General features: G+C 37.7%; 1 protein-coding gene and 1 pseudogene across 5 annotated transcripts in view; both read left to right on the forward strand.

Moving 5' to 3' along the window:
* Positions 1 to 21,746, forward strand: part of LRP1B (LDL receptor related protein 1B) — a 2,071,868-nt gene that overhangs the window by 213,799 nt on the left and 1,836,323 nt on the right. The window lies entirely within an intron of this gene.
* On the forward strand, positions 16,556 to 17,068 carry LOC141160892 (N-alpha-acetyltransferase 50-like; annotated as a pseudogene).

Genomic DNA, 21,746 nt, shown 5'->3' on the forward strand with positions numbered 1-21,746 from the left:
CCCACTTAAAGGAGCACTTGATATCCGTTGAAGCACCTGCTGTTTTTGTGCCTCATCTGGAATTTGTAGCGATTGGTGTGGCCGTAAGAAAGGGATCTTATCACATTGTCCGCTAAAAGAAGTAGACATTTTAGTTTGGCTGGAAGATGGTCTTTCTTCTGCAGATGTTACTGTTGCTTTAACACCTACCCCACGGACACAACCTTTTTTCCCCTTCCCAACACGCCTATTCCCCTTTCCACCAGCAGCAGGCCTTTTTCCACTCATTTTGGTGGTTAACTAATTCACAACTCTGGAGTTGTTTGCACAAGAAAACAATGGATGGTAACTGAGCAGAGCTGAGTGGCCAAACTGTGGTATTAGGCCAAAACTATTGGCTGGGTTAGATGCAGAAAAAAATTATATTCAATTTGTAACCTGATGGAGGTCAGTATAGATGGACTAATACAACAAGTCCCACACACAGCTAGAAGCCCAATATTTTTTCAGAGGTAGATGCAGAAAAAAATATATTCAGTTTGCAACCTGATGGAGGTCAGTATAGATGGACTAATACAACAAGTCCCACACACAGCTAGAAGCCCAATATTTTTTCAGAGGTAGATGCAGAAAAAAATATATTCAGTTTGCAACCTGATGGAGGTCAGTATAGATGGACTAATACAACAAGTCCCACACACAGCTAGAAGCCCAATATTTTTTCAGAGGTAGATGCAGAAAAAAATATATTCAGTTTGCAACCTGATGGAGGTCAGTATAGATGGAATAATACAACAAGTCCCACACACAGCTAGAAGCCCAATATTTTTTCAGAGGTAGATGCAGAAAAAAATATATTCAGTTTGCAACCTGATGGAGGTCAGTATAGATGGACTAATACAACAAGTCCCACACACAGCTAGAAGCCCAATATTTTTTCAGAGGTAGATGCAGAAAAAAATATATTCAGTTTGCAACCTGATGGAGGTCAGTATAGATGGACTAATACAACAAGTCCCACACACAGCTAGAAGCCCAATATTTTTTCAGAGGTAGATGCAGAAAAAAATATATTCAGTTTGCAACCTGATGGAGGTCAGTATAGATGGACTAATACAACAAGTCCCACACACAGCTAGAAGCCCAATATTTTTTCAGAGGTAGATGCAGAAAAAAATATATTCAGTTTGCAACCTGATGGAGGTCTGTATAGATGGACTAGTACAACAAGTCCCACACACAGCTAGAAGCCCAATATTTTTTCAGAGGTAGATGCAGAAAAAAATATATTCAGTTTGCAACCTGATGGAGGTCAGTATAGATGGACTAATACAACAAGTCCCACACACAGCTAGAAGCCCAAATATTTTTTCAGAGGTACTGTAGATGCAGATAAAAATTATTTTTAATTTGCAACCTGATGGAGGTCAGTATAGATGGACTAACAGAGAAAGTCCCACACACTGCTAGAAGGCCAAATATTTTTTCAGAGCTAGATGCATACAAAAAATTATTTTGAATTTGCAACCTGATCGAGGTCAGTATAGGTGGACTAATAGAACAAGTCCCACACACTGCTAGAAAGCCAAATATTTTTTCAGAGCTAGATGCAGAAAAAAATTATATTCAGTTTGCAACCTGATGGAGGTCTGTATAGATGGATTAATAGAACAAGACCCACACACAGCTAGAAGCCCAATATTTTTTCAGAGGTAGATGCAGAAAAAAATATATTCAGTTTGCAACCTGATGGAGGTCAGTATAGATGGACTAATACAACAAGTCCCACACACAGCTAGAAGCCCAATATTTTTTCAGAGGTAGATGCAGAAAAAAATATATTCAGTTTGCAACCTGATGGAGGTCAGTATAGATGGACTAATACAACAAGTCCCACACACAGCTAGAAGCCCAATATTTTCTCAGAGGTAGATGCAGAAAAAAATATATTCAGTTTGCAACCTGATGGAGGTCAGTATAGATGGACTAATACAACAAGTCCCACACACAGCTAGAAGCCCAAATATTTTTTCAGAGGTACTGTAGATGCAGATAAAAATTATTTTTAATTTGCAACCTGATGGAGGTCAGTATAGATGGACTAATAGAGAAAGTTCGACACACTGCTAGAAGGCCCAATATTTTTTCAGAGCTAGATGCAGAAAAAAATTATATTCAGTTTGCAACCTGATGGAGGTCAGTCTAGATGGACTAATAGAATGATGCTATGCCCAAAAGATTTTACTTCACTAGATGCAGTAAAAAAATTGGTATTCTATACACAGGTGGTATATCTTGCAACACAGATAGGCTACTCCACTGACTAACACACTCTGCAATAGGCCAAAAAGGATTAGCTTTGCTAGATTCAGCCAAATGCTGTGAAAAAAACTTGCACAGCACTGGCACAGACCTGCCTGGCAAAAACTGATAGGAACTGATGTAACCTAGTCCTGAAAAAGACTCCAATTACAATTAGTCTTTACTCCCACAATCTATCTATTTAAGAGCACAGACCTCCCTGATAAAAGTCGTAGGAAATGCTGTAACCTAGTCCTTAAAAGGACTGCAATCACAACTATTCCCTACTCCCAAGCTATCTGTATATTTGTACGAAAATTGGCTTGAAATTAACAAGGTATAGCGCACACAGCAACAGCGGTGCCGTCTAACACGCAGCTGCAGCAGTGAGAAAATGGTGGCGACGGGGAAAATGGCTTGGTCTTATAGGGCAAGGACATGTGACATACACTGCCAATGACACATGCCCTTGCTTGTGTGAAAAAAAGCACTTCGCTCCGTGTGTGCGCTGCTGATAGGCTGACAGATTGCACCTCCCCACTGCAAATGCGGGAAAGAGAAAAAAAAATGGAGATCTTCATTGTTCCTGCAGAGATCCATCCCCTGCCCCTCCCCCCACCCCGCTGTACACTCAAACTGCGTATTAACATTAATTTTCATCATTACTGAGAAAAAATCCAGTTATGATTTTGGTGCACGAACAGTTATCGAACATAACCTCGAACAGCCGAATTTTTCTCAAATTGTTCGTGTTCGCCGAACGGCTCGAACACCGCCCAAAACAGCTCGAATTTGAGATTGGCGAACAGTTCGAGTAGAACAACGCTCATCTCTAGTTGTGACCCTTCACAGATTAGCTAATCTGCAATGGAAACTGGAGCAAATGTTAATCTTTCCTGCAGCGCCTCTAAAGGAGAACTGAAGCATTATACAATGCCAATTGAAATCATTTGACCTTATCCACCAGAGAGGATGACATTCTTTGTAACTGCTTTATGGTTTGGCTAATTGAGGTCCTAATTACCCTATTTGTCATGCACATATAGGAAAGACAGAGTGAAATACAAAGGGATGAGGGGAAGGGAGCCAGACACTAGGGAAAGGGGGAGTGGAGACCTCCGAGGCTGATCTAATATCACCCTGTCTCCCCTACCATCCCTATATTTGTTCCTCACCAATCGCCGAATGGGAAACCTAAGCCCTGTATAGCCATAGAGCGTGGCCCTGGATAGGGAAAGGGGGATGAGCACTGGTTAGTCCCCACTAGCAACTAAAGACAACAAGGGAGACAAACACAGGGGGAAGCAACTTTGCTTGAGCCGACATCAGAAAGATTACACCAAACGTCCTCCATGCACCAGATAGTAAGCAGACTGCAAAGAAACATGGGAATATCACCGGCACCTCCCTATAACAAACTGAAAGTATTTAAACACCCAGGCCAGGGTGTCAATCAGAGCAGGAGGGAGGTGGCCGCTGGGTCCTAAAGTAAGACAGATTTAAGAAGGTGTCTGTAATGCCAAAAGAAGAGATCTTCTGCAGGCAACTGCAGAACGACTGTCTGTCACATCTGACACACCCGTGACACTGTTAGAATATTTCAAACCCTTTAAAAGGGAAATATTGGACCAGATAAGTTGACCCTTATTTATAAACTTGGAAACTTTAATTACTTTAACCTATAAACCATCATTTCCTAAATAGTTATTTTTTTTCCATCCTTTGATGAATATGCTGTTTTTTTCACATAGCGGATGTAAATATCTCTTTTCTATATACTGCGATATTTTGAAAACTTTTTTGAGAGCGGCTTTTCTTTGTGCAGCTGGGAGTAATCTGAATCTATGCAAATCGAGTTCAAGCGGCCTCCCTGCTGGGAGTTGTATTTACTTCCTCTTAGCTGCTTAACTTAAAACGGACCGAATCGGGTTTACTTTGCATAAAAATTGTAAGTGAAAGATTGAATATTTTGCAGATTTAAATGAATTATCATGTTTCTCCTTAAATTTCCTCTACGCGGAAACTGGTCATTTCAAATTTATGCTAATAACACTTGAAAAAAGAGAAACCACAACAAACAGTTGAGGGATATAACACAACATTTAAAAGGATGAAAAACTTGAAAACTTACTGCAAATAAATTCTTCATAATAAAGCAATCAACGTTGAATCATTCGGTAATTACATTTTACATATAGTTTACTTTACCTTTATTTCTGGGGATTGTGAACCTTACAATTGAACTTGTTAAACTTGTTAATCCAGTGGGACATTTTGGCTAAGAACACAAAGCAGATGCCAAAAATGTTCAAAATCACTCTGGATGTTTAAGAAACTTTGCTAGTTGGCCATCCAATTGGCCCGCTCAATTATGTTTGTAGATACAGTTGTAGTAACAGAATACTAGGCAAACCTAAAGCCAAAGGACACGTTGGGCAAAGGAACATCAATGGGGATTTTCGATATGTTTTGTGCAGTACCCAAGTGTAGATGAAGCTAATCTTAAACAATGACCTGAATGCAGTTGCATAGATAGTCATGTTACGACCATTAAAATTCACATTGAAAAAGATAAATTCATGGGGATTCTAGGAAGATTTAAGCTCCATATAGGTGAATTGTAGTCCATGATATAGTTGAGTTGAGTTTGTCAACCTTCTTCTTTTGGTGACATTGAGACCAAGCGCAAAATCGGTATGGAGTTTGTATTTTGTTAGGAGTAACAAGCTCTGAACCGTAAATGGGTTGTCCAAGATGAAGGTATTAATGATACATACTTAAGATAATTTGTCAATATCAAATCAGTGTAGGCCTGACACAAGGCATCTCCACTGATCAGCAGTTACCATGTCCTTGGCCAGAAGTAAGCAGTGTATGGGGTTGGAAAAGCACATGGTGAAGGGGCTGTTTGCTCTCATCAAAGTGAATAGGATCTGAGCTGCAGTACCCAAGAATGGCCACTATACCTTGGATGGAGCTGTAGAATTTTTGCTGTGTATACTGTACACTTCCAGCTGCCAACAGTGGGGGTGATAGGTGTTGGACCACCACAAGCTGATGATGATTTATGCTAACTTATCCTAAAGTTCGGTCTGGGCAACCATTTTTACTTGCATCAGTCATTAGAGGGTAACTACCATCTAATAAAGTTATGTCATTTTGCTAGGATATGTAATCACTTTATGATTGGTAATGGATTGGCCAACACCGATCCCTAAAAGTTTTCCATATACAGTACGTGGGAATACCCCTTTGTAATTAATACATTGAGAAATTAATGAAGGCTTCAACATTGAAAGGTTATGTTGGATGAATAAAGTACAGTTATATCTTTTTCTAGGGTAAAATAGAGATCTACAATAATCTTATATTTCATAGCTGGAGTTGCGTCGCTCCATTTATCTGTTGGGGGTTGGATTTGGCTTAACCGGTCATGGTGTGTGCTTACGGGAAGCAATAGATATAATGAACGTAATTGAAGAACGTATTGTTACAAATGACAAATTTACATTATTCCTTATGCCCTGGAAGATAACAAGATGAGAAGTATGGAATCGGGGGATATTACTCCCACCCACCTACTGTACATATTCAGTACCGACGGCACGACACTGGGCTGCGGCTAAAACCGATGCTCTGTTCATTCAACAAAAATTGGTCTTGTAAGTTTTCATTTACATCAACAGGATGACAAAGAATGGGATCTGACAAAGGAGACATAATTCTAATGAACAAGTAAAACAGAATTTACATTTTCATTTGATGCCACATTTGAGCTCTACGGTTTGTACATGCACAAGGCTTTTAAGCTAATCATGCAGACAATGACTTCTTAGGCTTCAATAGTAATTGTCTGCAAAGAACTTGATATAATTCTATGGACGCTATTAAAACATATCTTTCATTTAATCTTTCTTTGTTTTATAGATGAGGATTCTGCAATTTCACTGGAAACATTTAGCCCATCTAATGTTTTATGCCTTGTCGCTTTTTAAGGATCAAAGTTTTGTATTTCTAAGTATCCCTTTTTAGTTCAAGGGAGGGATGGCGGGATAGTAGGAACAGAGGCAAAATTAAGGAAAGAACATTATGCAAAATCAACAACAATTACTCCATCTGATATGCTTTTGAAATCACTTTATAATAAAGTCTCGGTTTTATTGTCAAACAAAGAAATAAAGACATCAACAATGGTAATTGTTTTGGATGCAATATAATATGTTACAATATTTGGGCTTCGTTAAGGTTTTATTTTTAAGGAGCTCCTACATTTATAACTAGAAATGAGCAAATCTAAAAAATCTCATCTTCTGGGATGTGAATCAGTGGATATCTGAAACTCTTTCAGCAATGTTATCTAAAGATGAACTGGGATAAAAGGGTTTCCTTGGAATAGCCATTAAAACCTGATTGAGTCTGACTACCCACACCCCAACCGATCAGCTCAATGAATAAGGTGCATAACAAGTAGCCATGGGGTCCCAAAGCTAAATTTCTAATAGAGCATAATCCTATTATAAGCAGCCTCAGCAGTAATCAGAGAAAAAGTTTAGACATAATGAACATGCGATATCAGAGTACAGATATAATGCACACAGTGATATCTCAGAATGAGTATTATGCTCACAGTGATGTTTCAGTGTAAGGATAAGGTTTACTGTCATGTCAGAGTACATTTATAATGCACACAGTGATGCCTTAGTATGAGGCTAATGGTCACTGTGAAGTGTCTGTGTAAGGATAAGGCTCAAAGTGATGTCACAGTAGTGTACTTATATAATGCACACAGCAATGTCTCAGTATAAGAATAGTGTTCACAATGATCTCAGAATTCTGTACATGTATAATGCACAGAGTGAGGTCTTAGTATGAGGATAATGCCCACTGTGATGTCATAATACATAGATAATGCACAGAGCGATGTCTTAGTAAAAGGATAGTGCTCATAGTGATATCTCAGTGTAACGATAGAGATTACTGATGTCAAAATACATTTATAATGCACACAGTGATGTGTTAGTAAATGATAGTTCTCTCAGTGATGTCTCAGTGTAGGGATAAGGATCACTATGATGTGAGAATGCATTTATAATGCACACAGTGATGTCTCAGTATAAGTATTATGCTCACAGTGATGTCTCATTGAAAAAATAAGGATCACTGTCATATCAGAATACATATATAATGCACACAGTTATGTATTAGTGTAAGGATAAGGATCACTGTGATGTCAGAATACATATATAATGCACACAGCAATGTCACAGTATAAAGGATAGTGTTCACAGTGATATCAGAATACTGTACATTTATAATGCAGAAATGGATGTCTTAGTATAAGGATAATGCTCAGAGCGATATCTTAGTGTAAGCATAAGGATCACTGATGTCAGAATAAATACAGGTGCATCTCACTAAATTAAAATATCATTAAAACTTTAATTTATTTTAGTTCTTCAATACAAAAAGTGAAACTCATCTATTATATAGAGTCATAGAGCCAATGAAAACACAAAAGTCATTATCTCAGTAAATTACAATAATTAACAAAAAACACCTGCAAAGGCTTCCTAAGTGTTTAAAAAGGTCCCTTAGTTTGTTTCAGTAGGCTCCACAATCATGGGGAAGACTGCTGACTTGACAGATGTCCAGAAGGCAGTCATTGGCACACTCCACAAGGTCCCAGAGTCTGGAGGAAGAGTGGAGAGGCCACAATCCAAGCTGCTTGAGGTCTAGTGTGAATTTCCTACAATCATTGATGGTTTGGGGAGCCATGTCACCTGCTGGTGGAGGTCCACTGTGTTTTATCAAGACCAAAGTCAGTGCAGCCGTCTACCAGGACATTTTAGAGCCCTTCATGCTTCCCTCTGCTGACAAGCTTTATGGAGATGGAAATGTCATTCTCCAGCAGGACTTGGCCCCTGTCCACACGGCCAAAAGTACCAATACCTGGTTTACACACAACAGGATCACTGTGCTTGATTGGCAGCAAACTCGCCTGACCTTAACCCCATAGAGAATCTATTATAGAGAATCTATGGGGTATTGTCAAGAGGAAGATGAGAGACACCAGACCCAACAAGGCAGACGAGCTGAAGGCTTCTATCAAAGCCACCTGGGCTTCCATAACACCTCAGCAGGGCCACAGGCTGATCCCTCCATGCCACATTGCCGCATTGATGCAGTAATTGATGCAAAAGGAGCCCGACCAAGTATTGAGGGCATTTACTGAACAGACATTTCAGTAGGACAACATTTCGGATTTTAAAAACATTGTTCAAGCTGTTGTTATAAAGTATTCTAATTTACTGAGATAATGACTTTTGTGTTTTCATTGGCTGTAAGCCATAATCAACAACATTAACAGAAATAAACACATGAAATAGATCCCTCTGTGTGTAATGACTCTATATAATAGATCCCTCTGTGTGTAATGACTCTATATAATAGATCACTCTGTGTGTAATGACTCTATATAATATATGAGCTTCACTTTTTGTATTGAAGAACTGAAATAAATTAACTTTTTAATGATATTCTAATTTAGTGGGATGTACCTGTATATAATGCACACAGTGATTTTTCAGTATAAGGATAATGCTCACTGTGATGTGAGAGCAGTGAACTTATAAAATGCACACAGGTATTTCTCAGTATAAGGATAGTGTTCACAATGATCTTAGAATACTGTACATGTACATATATAATGCACAAGGATAATGCTCACTGTGATTTCTCAGTGTAAGGATAAGACTCATTGTGATGTCATAATACATAGATAATGCACAGAGCGGTGTCTCAGTAAAAGGATAATGCTCATTGTGATGTCTCAGTGTAACGATAAGGAGGATCACTGATGTCTAAAAACATTTATAATGCACACAATGATGTGTTAGTAAAATGATAGTGCTCTCAGTGATGTCTCAGTGTAGGAATAAGAATCACTGTCATGTGAGAATGCATTTATAATGCACACAGTGATGTCTCAGTATAATTATTATGCTCACAGTGATGTCTCATTGAAAAAATAAGGATCACTGTCATATCAGAATACATATATAATGCACACAGTTATGTATTAGTGCAAGGATAAGGATCACTGTGATGTCAGAATACATATATAATGCACACAGTGATGTTTCAGTATAAGAATAATGCTCACTGTGATGTCTTAGTGTAAGATAAGGATCACTGTCATGTCAGAATTGGGGAGGAGTGGACCCGTGGAAGTTCGGCTCTTGTACACGACTTGAACTTTATTCCAAAGTTCAGTTTGGGAACCAGAACTCCACCCGAACTTGAACCAAAACCTGAACCTCATTGAAAACAATGGGGACCTGGACTTTTGAGCTGGAAAATCTCTCTCTTTCTCTGCAACAGACATCCTCTGGAACTCGAAATATTGCAACGGACTTCCGTAAGAAGTCAGTGTTCGCCGTTTAGCACCGGACACTAACTGTCCGGTGTGAAGCCCGAACTTTTTTAAGTTTGGGTTCACTCATCTCTAGTCAGAATACATATATAATGCACACAGTGATGTCATAGTAAAAAATGTATGCTCTCAGTGATGTCTCAGTATAAGGATAAGGCTCACTGTGGTGTCTGGATACATATACTGTATAATGCACACAGTGATATCTCAGTTTAAGGATAATGCTCACAGTGATGTCTCAGTGTAAGATAAGGATCACTGTCATGTCAGAATTGGGGAGAAGTGGACCCGTGGAAGTTCGGTTCTTGTATTCGACTTGAACTTTATTCCAAAGTTCAGTTTAGGTGCCAGAACTCCACCCAAACTTGAACCAGAGCCTGAACCCCATTGAAAACAATGAGGACCAGAACTTTTGAGCTGGAAAATCTCTCTCTCTGTCTGCAACAGACTTCCTCTGGAACTCGAAATATTGCAACGAACTACCGGGAGAAGTCGTGTTCGGCATTTAGCACCGGACACTAATTGTTGGGTACGAAGCCTGAACTTTTAAGTTTGGGTTCGCTCATCTCTAGTCAGAATACATGTGATGTCTCAGTATCAAGATAATGCTCCCAGTGATTTCTCAGTGTATGTCTAAGGATCATTGTGATGTCAGAGTACTGTACATACATAATGCTCACAGCAATGTCTCAGTATAGGGATCATGGTCACAATGATGTGTGTGTTTCAAGATTTGCTCACAGTAATATCAAAATACAGGAATGCTGCTTACAGTGATGCTTAAGTATTAAATTAATACACAAAGTGATGTCACATTACAGGAATAATTCTCAGGGTGATATTACAGTACAGGGTTCATGCTCATAGTGATGAAGTACAAGGCTAAGGAACACTATATCACAGTACAAGGTTAAGGCACACAGCGATGTCACAATAGCGGCATTAAATACAAAGTGAAGTTACAGTAACTGATTACACGCACAGTAATGTCCATCAGGATGTTGGGACATTTCATTATACTTAGACTTTCATTATGTCAAAGATGTCATGGGCATAGGTCTTTCACCTATCATTTCCATTAAAATAAAGCAAGATCCAAAAGGATATATCTAACATATGTCTTACTATATGTGTACAATGTTACATGTGACCCATAAATCAATCCCGCTAGACTCCCGCAGCTCTGTAGATGCCGGTTATCACATCCTTCAATGGCAGTTCATATAAACTTTAACATGCCCCAAAATTTCATAAAGTTCAAGTGTAATTTGCCTAGTCAAAATCTTCACAATTTATTTCCCTGAAATTGAAATATATAAACTCATCCTTGACTTACAGCCTGTTTGGGAATGAATAATGAAATGCTTATAGATATTAAATACCATCATTCAAGATATAATCTGAAAAAATAATCCTTGTCAACCCCATTGTAAATCAAGCAGGTGTCTGACGAACAAAGCTCTGTGGATGATAAACTGGACGAGTAAATTATAAATAATAGGATTTCTGGTATTTTCTCATTCTCAATTAAAAAAAAAAAATCCTCCTAAGCAGAATAAATAGGATGGCGGATGATAGGAAACCTTAAGAAAGAGTGTTGATTGGTCACTTGCCAGCAAAACTTTTGGGAAAACTTAAGAGACAACCAGAATGGCAAAGTTTGGCCATTCAGAAAACAAGGGACCACTTCCTCCATCTGAAGAAAGGAAGGTTCAATCTCCAGAGGAGATAAGGCTTCTTTACCATGAGAACTATTAATCTGTGGAATCGTCTACCTCGGGGGCTGCTCATAGCTGGAGATGTTTTTGGTTTTCAGAAAATACTTAGATGATTTTTTAGAAAAATAAATATTAATGAAGATGTGTAAAATTATGTTCTGAAAGTTTGGTCAGGTGGATCGACAATTGGGATCAGAAGGGAAATATTAACTCTTCAGGTCAAAAGGGATCTGATATTTGGTTATACATACACCCTTCCCTATTATCCTTTTCCATTCTTCCATCGAACTTGATGAACATTTATATTTTTTGAACCATATTAACTATGTAACTATGTAATATAGATTCCAATTCCAGGTATTATTTACAAGATGTTATGAATGAAAAGGGCACCTTGATTGATATTTAAAAGTTCTGGTACCCAAGCCGAACTTTTGAATAAAGTTAGGGTCGGGTACCAGAACCCAAACTTCCACTGCTCCGCTCATCCATAGTCCTAAGTCTCTCAATCATCTTCTTCACCCTAAAACTGTGAAAGGAGGAGAATAAATGGAGCAGCGGTCCAGCCTTTGCTCTCCTCCAATTAATGACCATGAGTTCGGTGAAAGATTTTTAAAGTTTCATAAATTATACCTATATGAAAATTGAAAACAGTATTTAGTAATACCCCAACTAATCAGAGGTGCCTGATTTGGGAATTTTCTGTTTTCAGCATTTTGTGTATTACAAGTAAAATAAGATTTATTACTTGAAAAAACTATAAATCCATTCTCTCGGTATACAAGTCAATGGAATTTAATGATACAAATCAATCATATGGATCTCTATTGGCTACTGTGTGAAGATTACAAGTGTAGAATCAGCCGTTTCTTGGTTGTTTTTATGAAAGTTCAGGTTTGGGTTAGATTTTTTTTTATTAATTTCATCCTTTAGGATATGAGAAGAAGGGTCTGCTTTTCATCCTCAGAACAGCACCACTTTGTCAATAGGCAGTATCTAATATTACAAATCAGACGTTTTTCCCTATATTGGGCTGAGCTACGTTATCAGAGAAAGCCGTGGGAAAAAGTGACGCAATTTATACAAACTAAAGCAAAGAGCCTCTCTACTATCATTACTCGACTATCTTATGTTCACTTACAGGAGATGTTATGTATCATTTGCCTGCACATTGAGAGTCACTTGTGCTTTCATATTTTAGTTTATTCTCACAATTATTATTGCTCTTTAAATTTTGGGAATATATTTTGCCCCTCGTATTTCAGCACCTTTACATCTAGACTAGGATTTTTGCATTGTTGCCAGACAGGCAGTTAAACAGAAGTTAAGGTTGGAGAATATGGAAAAGTTAGGATTATATTAGATAATCTATTAGGTATTAAAAGATGAATCATCCACAATTCTTAAGGTCAGTCTGTATTCGTAATGTCTTTGGGGTGACATTTTGTTATTATAGTCTCTTGTACAATTTTTATATGATTTATTGCAACTATTTGTTATACAAAGGCAAATAATGAAATACAAATGAAATTAGAATTATCATATATTTTTTGGGGAGATGGTGATGCTATCTACAGTCATATGAAAAAGTTTGGGCACCCCTATTAATCTTAAGCTTAATGTTTTATAAAAATTGGTGTTTTTGCAACAGCTATTTCAGTTTGATATATGTAATAACTGTTGGACACAGTAATGTTTCTGCCTTGAAATGAGGTTTATTGTACTAACAGAAAATGTGCAATCTGCATTCAAACAAAATTTGAAAGGTGCATAAGTATGGGCACCCTTATCATTTTCTTGTTTTAAATACTCCTACCTACTTTTTACTGACTTACTAAAGCACTTTTTTTGGTTTTGCAACCTCATGGAGCTTTTAACTTTATAGCCAGGTGTATGCAATCATGAGAAAAGCTACTTAAAGTGGCCACTTGCAAGTTGTTCTCCTGTTTGAATCTCCTCTGAAGAGTGGCATCATGTGCTCCTCAAAACAACTGTCAAATGATCTGAAAACAAAGATTATTCAACATAGTTGTTCAGGGGAAGCATACAAAAAGCTGTCTCAGAGATTTAACCTGTCAGTTTCCACTGTGAGGAACATAGTAAGGAAATGGAAGAACACAGGGACAGTTCTTGTTAAGGCCAGAAGTGGCAGGCCAAGAAAAACATCAGAAAGGCAGAGAAGAAGAATGGTGAGATCAGTCAAGGACAATCCTCAGACCACCTCCAGAGAGCTGCAGCATCAACTTGCTGCAGATGGTGTCACTGTGCATCGGTCAACTATACAAGGCACTTTGCACAAGGAGAAGCTGTATGGGAGAGTGATGCGAAAGAAGCCGTTTCTGCAAGCACGCCACAAACAGAGTTGGCTGAGGTATGCAAAAGCACATTTGGAGAAGCCAATTTCTTTTTGGAAGAAGGTCCTGTGGACTGATGAAATCAAGATTGAGTTATTTGGTCATACAAAAAGGCGTTATGCATGGTGGCAAAAAAACACAGCATTCCAAGAAAAACACTTGCTACCCACAGTAAAATTTGGTGGAGGTTCCATCATGCTTTGGGGCTGTGTGGTCAATGCTGGCACTGGGAATCTTGTTAAAGTTGAGGGACGCATGGATTCCACTCAGTATCAGCAGATTCTTGACAATAGTGTTCAAGAATCAGTGATAAATATGAAGTTACAAAGTGGATGGATCTTTCAGCAAGACAATGATCCAAAACACCGCTCCAAATCTACTCAGGCATTCATGCAGAGGAACAACTACAATGTTCTGGAATGGCCATCCCAGTCCCCAGACCTGAATATCATTGAACATCTGTGGGATCATTTGAAGAGGGCTGTCCATGCTCGGCGACCATCAAACTTAACTGAACTGGAATTGTTTTGTAAAGAGGAATGGTCAAAAATACCTTCATCCAGGATCCAGGAACTCATTAAAAGCTACAGGAAGCGACTAGAGGCAGTTATTTTTGCAAAAGGAGGATCTACTAACTATTAATGTCACTTTTCTGGTGAGGTGCCCATACTTATGCACCTGTCAAATTTTGTTTGAATGCAGATTGCACATTTTCTGTTAGTACAATGAACCTCATTTCAAGGCAGAAACATTACTGTATCCAACAGTTATTACATATATCAAACTGAAATAGCTGTTGCAAAAACACCAATTTTTATAGAACATTAAGCTTAAGATTAATAGGGGTGCCCAAACTTTTTCATATGACTGTATAATTCCATCTCTTTATCTATCTATCTATTTATCTATCTGATTGTTCTGCTTATTTTTTCTTTCTTTCTATGTCTGTTGGTTGTTCTTTTGTTCTTTCTATCATTTAAATATCTTTCAAATAATCTATCAATTGATCATTTAAACCAAATCTATCTATCATTTTATGTACCATTCTACCTACTATTTATCTATGACAATATCTGTCTATATCTAAAAAAGATGAAGGCAACACTCCAGATATCCAAGTATTAATGGTTTATTGACCCATTTGAATAAGGCAATGTTTCGTTCCAAGTGTGGAACTTTTTCAATCTTGAAACGAAACGTCGGCTTATTAAAATGGGTCAATAAACCATTGATGCTTGGATATCTGGAGTGTTGTCTTCATCTTTTTTTGAATATGCATTGAGGTTTGGTTTTGCCTTGAAGGCTTTGCACCCATCTAAAAAATCTTTTTGCCTTGCTGCTGCTGCTGCACCTATATATTCTATCTATCTATCTATCTATCTATCTATCTATCTATCTATCTATCTATCCATCCTCTATTTATCTGTATATCCCATATACATCCATCATCTATCTATCTCATATATATCCATCTATCTATCTATCATCTACCTATTTATCTATCTTCTATCTATCTATCTATCTATCTATCTATCTATCATATATCTATCCATCATCTATCTATCTGTATATCCCATATATATCCATCATCTATCTATCTATCTATCCATCATCTATCTATCTGTATATCCCAAATATATCCATCATCTACCTATCTATCTATCTATCTATCTATCTATCTATCTATCCCATATCTAGCCATCATCTATCTACCTTACGTATAAAAATAATTATACAAAAATATTATTACAATTATTTAATATGCAAAAAATCCCATGCCAATTGCTCATTTGATTCAATCTCCATACAATATACAATCCTCATAAAAGTATGGATTATTTTTTTAATTATCTGACCACTATCTTTTAGGATCTCAGCACTTTGCAGATTACCGAGACCTATTTTTTGGTAAGATAGAAAAAAAATACCTTACAGAAAATATGCACTGAAACTTTTTTTTTCGAGAAGTTTCCTATTTAAAAGAAGATTGTTAACTTGATACATTGTTATTTTGGGAAACATTAAGAATTATGATTAATCAGTTAGGGGAAAAGGTAGAAAAGTTTTGATAAAAGGCATGTATTATGCTGACAGTCTCCCTTTGCTTTCATATTGACATCTAAAATATGTGTAATGTTCTGTGATCTCTTTCTGTTTCATCATCTTCTCCAGGCAGGAGCAGGACATTTTGTAGTGATTTATAAAACACTAGACTCAAGTGCTCGGCAGTTCTGACTCCTGACTCCAGCACATATTCTATATGTATCACTTATGATATTGTTCAGATTTTCTGCTACAATGTCCAAATGTACTCATCTATAGGCCATATATAACTATGTTTGTTTTTTATCTCTTCAAGTTAAGATTCTCCTTTGCTACATTTTGACATTTCCAAGATATTTAAAGCATCCAAATTGCTATATTTTAACTTTTTCTATAAACAGAAAGTATAAGGAATGTTATCATTTTTAAATAGTAAGAAAAAGATTTTAAATGTGAAATTAAAAAATAGCATATAAACGTACAAAATGTTTATAACATGTAATAAAAAAATGCAAATAATTGATAATTGGTCAAAACATGAAAACTGAGAGGAATGTGGGGTGGTCAGTCACGTGGTGCAGGTGGTGGTGAAGGAGGATAGAGACCCCAGGTTACCTCAGAGATGGGGGAGAACTGTCACCAGTGGCACCCGGGAGTGAGCCTCCACCCTGAGCTCGCCATCCTACAGTCCCGGCCTCCGTGCCGCCGTAGCTGCTGACTCTGCCACCATGAAAGGTTGCCGTATTAAGTTGGGAGACATGACTCCACACAACATAAAGCAACTGAAGCGGCTAAACCAGGTCATCTTCTCAGTCAGCTACAATGACAATTCTACAAAGACGTCCTGGAGGTCGGGAGCTGGCGAAACTCGCCCACTTCAATGACATTGTGGTTGGAGTTGTATGTCGTAGAGTCAACTACTCCCAAAATCAGAAAAGACTTGATATCATGAGCCTCGGCTATCTGGCACCAGCCCGAAGGCTAGGAATAGGAACAAAAATGCTGAACCACGTATTAAACATTTGGGAAAAGGACGGATCCTCTCGACAACATCTATCTGCATGTCCAGATCAGCAATAGATCTGCCATAGATTTTTACAGAGAATTTGGTTTCGAGATCATTGAAAACCCCAAAAAATTATTGCAAGAAGATAGAGCCGGCTGACGCTCACGTGCTGCAGAAAAATCTGAAGATCCTTTCTCCCACGCCAAATGCAGAAGTGCAAAAGAGAAAAAAATAAATGGATGGAGACCTGGACGAACCTTTTTTTTCTTGCACTTACTTGTTGTCAAATACAGATAAGAGACCCTTTGAGTTTTACTGAGCACACACTTCTAATATATATTCTTCCTTCTCCACTTGGAAAAAAATAAAAGAATGTATTAAATGCTTATCGAAAAAACAAAACAAAAAAAACATGAAAATGATCATAAATGACATCATAAGACCCATTTCACACATCTACATATGCCTATGATTAACAAAAGAGATCAACTACTTAAAAGAACATATACATAAATGTACACACTATGGTATTGTGTATCCATGATATACGCCCACCCCAACGTGCATTTCAAGGGTCATGTAATGCAGGGAGTGGCAAGCTCCCTGGACCTTCAATGTGCACGTACATCAGCAATCGCCCTAGCCATCTCCCATTGGTCCAGATTGTATTCTTAAACCCGTCCATTCTAGATGACCTCACCTCTTCACAAAGGTATACTGAAACGAGCGTCGGGGTGGATGCTGCTACTCACACCTGTCCAGTATACCTTCTCCCAGACCATTCCTGGGCACACTATATGATTTATGGTTTCATGTTAACACTCATATTGGTTTAACCATACTGAATTCACAACCAGGATTTATCTGTATATGCACGCTATTGTATTGTGATTAACATACTATGATTTATTTACATTTGCACTTTATTGTACTAAGAGCAACATACCCCATGCCTTGATTCATGTTAGTGATATATTTGTATATATACTGTACTTACATTTATTGCACACTTGCACTTTACATTAATACGAACACTATAGGTATTTACAGTATACTACATTGATTATGCATACATGCATACCATCCATCAGTAGATCCCCTTCCATACTTTATACTCTCTCTATACATTTTTTTACGTGATTTGCGCTTCCTTTCAGCTTTTGTTGCATATATATTGATCGGTTTTCTATTAAAATTTATATTTTATCGTATTCATCTGACCATAATTTCATTTCTTTTCTACCTTGTTTCTATAAACCTATGAGGCTACTGACATTGGTAACTAGTAGTATATGACACTTCGGAACTGTGAGGAGTTGTCCGAGTAGGGTTCCAATCCATGATGGATAATATAGGTATAAGTAGAACTTGACACTCAATAGAGGTATGCAACAAGAGGGAAATTTTATTTGCAGTCCAATTAGTACAGAACAATATGCGGACGTTTCGGTCCAACCTGAACCTTTATCAGATTGGTATGGATTGTACTGGGTAGGGAGATGACAGGTGTTGTAAGCGCTATAGGAAGTGCGACCAGTGTCGCTAAGAGCAGCAGTTTCTCTAGCGTTTAGAAAACGAATTATCTTCCTACCCAGTACAATCCGCACCAATCTGAACAGGAACTTCTGCCTTTGATGTGGCCCACAACAGTTTTGCTCAAGCGCGTGAAAGGTCATGGTGTCATGACATTATAGTGTGTGCCGTAACCTTGCTCAGGCATTCGCAAAACCCACCCGATCCACCTCAAGGCCCAGACCAGCGCTACAGGCCCGGGGATTTTAGAGTGAGTGATAGTGTTCTCAAAACGCAATGAGGACTGGACAGTTGGTGCAAAGAAGCTGATGGGCCTGAGAAATAAATTCTGAGGCGAGTACAATTTTTTTTCTAACATCTTATGTTATGGAGACCCCAGAGTATAATAATGCAGTAAGAGAGTTATGGTGGTGCTAGGTGATGATGGGTAAGGAAGTAGCCGTGTGTGTAGTATACTTTCATCTCTGTGCGGGACGGTGGTACCGAACACTTCCCATTCGGTTTCCGAGCAGTTTGGGAAAAGTGAAGAGCTTGTCTGCGGAGGTGCAGTGTGCGTTGTCCGCTGAGTAGAGTCACTTACCAATTGTAGGCGTGCTTGCTTTATTAGAAGATTCTTAAAACACATGAACTGGTTTTCGGCTCTGGACTAGAGTCTTCGTTAGGTGAGTATCTCAATGAGTGGATACTCACCTGACGAAGACTCTAGTCCGGAGCCAAAAAATGGTTTGTGTGTTTTAAGAATCTTCTAAAAAGGGAATCACGCCTACAATTGTTAAGCGACTTTGCTCAGCGGACAGCGCGCACTGCACCCCCGCGGACCTGAGCATAATAAGTGACATTAAATTAGTAGAGAATAACTTCTCTGCCAATGAAATTTCCTGCCAGAATCTGCACAAACTGATCAGTTAAATTTTTGCCTGATCCGCTCATCTCTAGTTGAGATCTGTATTGTAGCCTGTAGAGGGTTTTGAAAACTTATCATGTGATTGAAGTCTTTGGCGCTATGTTTTATAACCTTAAGTAGTCCCAAAGTTTTCCTGAGTATCTGGGGTAAATTATTTGCTTCTCCCTTATATAATACTGAGGAGCAGACAAAGCTCCAGACGCTGCACTTTTCTCTTTTCCTTTGTGTTAGTGAACTTGTACAATAAAGCAGCTGCTTATTTAATTCTATCGATTTTCTTCCCTTGTAGTGATTGACCATATGTTTTTATGCTCTAGTTAGAGAAGGTAATTTAGAACTTCTCTGACCCTTACTGCTTCATCTCCATCAAGTCATCACAAATAACTCTCGCGGGAATAGCTGCGACAGTTTTATGTCTGTGGCATCATTTATTAAAGAGGGAAAAATAACAACTTTACTTTTTAATATAGGAGGACAATTCTAGTATATACTGAAGGATGGACATACAGTAAGTAATTTACAGGGATTATTGGCAAACTAATTTATTGTTCTTTTTAATTTATTTTTATTGTAATTTTTTTTTTTACTATTATCACAATCTTTCTAGGATGCAGAGATTATACTTGTGTCAGGCTCATCATTCATTGTACATCAAGGTGATTTTGATTTCGCACCCTTCATGTCAGTACTCTTGGCCAAAAAAGGTATAATGACTTGTAAATAAAATACCTCTTATATACCTCTTGAATCTCATCAAGAGCATGCCAAGAGTGTGCAAAGCAGTCATCAAAGCAAAAGGTGGCTACTTTGAAGAACCTAGAATATAAGACATATTTTCAGTTGTTTCACACTCTTTTGTTAAGTATATAATTCCACATGTGATAACTCATAGTTTTGATGCCTTCAGTGTGAATGTACAATTTTCATAGTCATGAAAATACAGAAAAATCTTTAAATGAGAAGGTGTGTCCAAACTTTTGGTCTGTACTGTATATATATATATATATATATATATATATATATGTACACACACACTAACTAGATATGATATAGAACATAATATAGACTGATATATATTGGATACATAGATATTAGACAGATAGATATGATCTAGACAGACAGATGATAGATTTACGAATTGACTTCCGATATTGTTTAATTTTATCTAGATTTTTTTATAACTCGACGATAATTTATCATCATTAACTTATGTCACTTTCTCCCTTCTTGCTCTTTTCCTGTAATAGAAAAAAAGGGAAAATATTCTTTATTTGTAAACATTCCACAATGTCTCACGTCTAATTGCTGCTTCGGGGGTTGTGATGTCATCTTTTTAAACCCCTTTAGCCCTATTTTAATATATCATTTCCCATAACTAATTAATTTCAACCTGTTCAAGCTTCTCCTGAGGGATCCCTTTCATTTAATGTGAGCATGTGCATGAGGAGATCCTCACTGCTCCACAGCGGTATGTCTCGGCTCACAATTATTTACCCTGTCATGCTATGTCAATGTCATCTCTGAAATCCGGTGTGTGAGCAAAACTAAGCAAGACATTTTACCCAAAGCGAAAAGAGGGATGACAGTGAGAGTCAAAATGTATAACCATCTTGTATGTGTTGACTTGTGGACAAGAAAACAATTGCCAAGTACATAATTAATAATATTTTATTTAATTAAAGTGGCGCTATACACAGGATCTCATCTAGGGCTGTCCTTGCCATTATTTCCTGGGTTATGTGACTATACAGATGTACCATTAGTATAGGCAAGGTCTTTCTAGGGCTCTAAAGTACCAAAGTCCTCCCGTGGCCAGTTCCTCTAATTCCGTACTGACCAGATCTATTTGGGGCTTAATGAACAAGTATTAATTCACTACAGTGGATAAAAAAAAGTCTACACAACCTTGTTAAAAGGCCAGGTTTTTGTCATTTAAAAAAAATCATACCAACAAGAACCATTTCATAACTTGTTACACCTTCAATGTCGCCCATAATCTCTACAAATCCATTGAAAATCAAACTATTACTTTGTTGAAGTATCCTTTGAATTTTTAACAGCATTCAGTCTTTTTGAGCAGGAGTCTATCAGCATGGCACATCTAAAATTGGCAATCTTTGCCCATGCTTCCCTGCAGTAGCTCCTCATCTGTCATATTGTGAGGATATCTCCTGTGTAGAGCGTTCGTCTTCAGGTCAGTCCACTGATTTTAAAATAGATTTGGCTTTGGGTTCTGGCTTGGCCATTCCAAAACTCTTATTTTCTTCAGGAGAAGCCATTCTTTTGTTGATTTGGACGTATGTTTAGTGTTGTTGTCGTGTTGAAAGGTGAAATTCCTCTTCATCTTTAGCTTTTTAGCAGAGATCAGAAAGTTTTGGAGCAAAATTTACTGATATTTGGAACTATTTATAAGTTTCTCCACCATGATTATAGCAAAAAAAAACAGCCCTAAAGCATAATACTGCCTCTTCCGTGC

The sequence above is a fragment of the Phyllobates terribilis genome, unplaced genomic scaffold (genome assembly GCF_046119375.1).
Source record: "Phyllobates terribilis strain yellow unplaced genomic scaffold, ASM4611937v1 Scaffold_9__5_contigs__length_417890890, whole genome shotgun sequence".
NCBI classification, from domain to species: Eukaryota; Metazoa; Chordata; class Amphibia; order Anura; family Dendrobatidae; genus Phyllobates; species Phyllobates terribilis.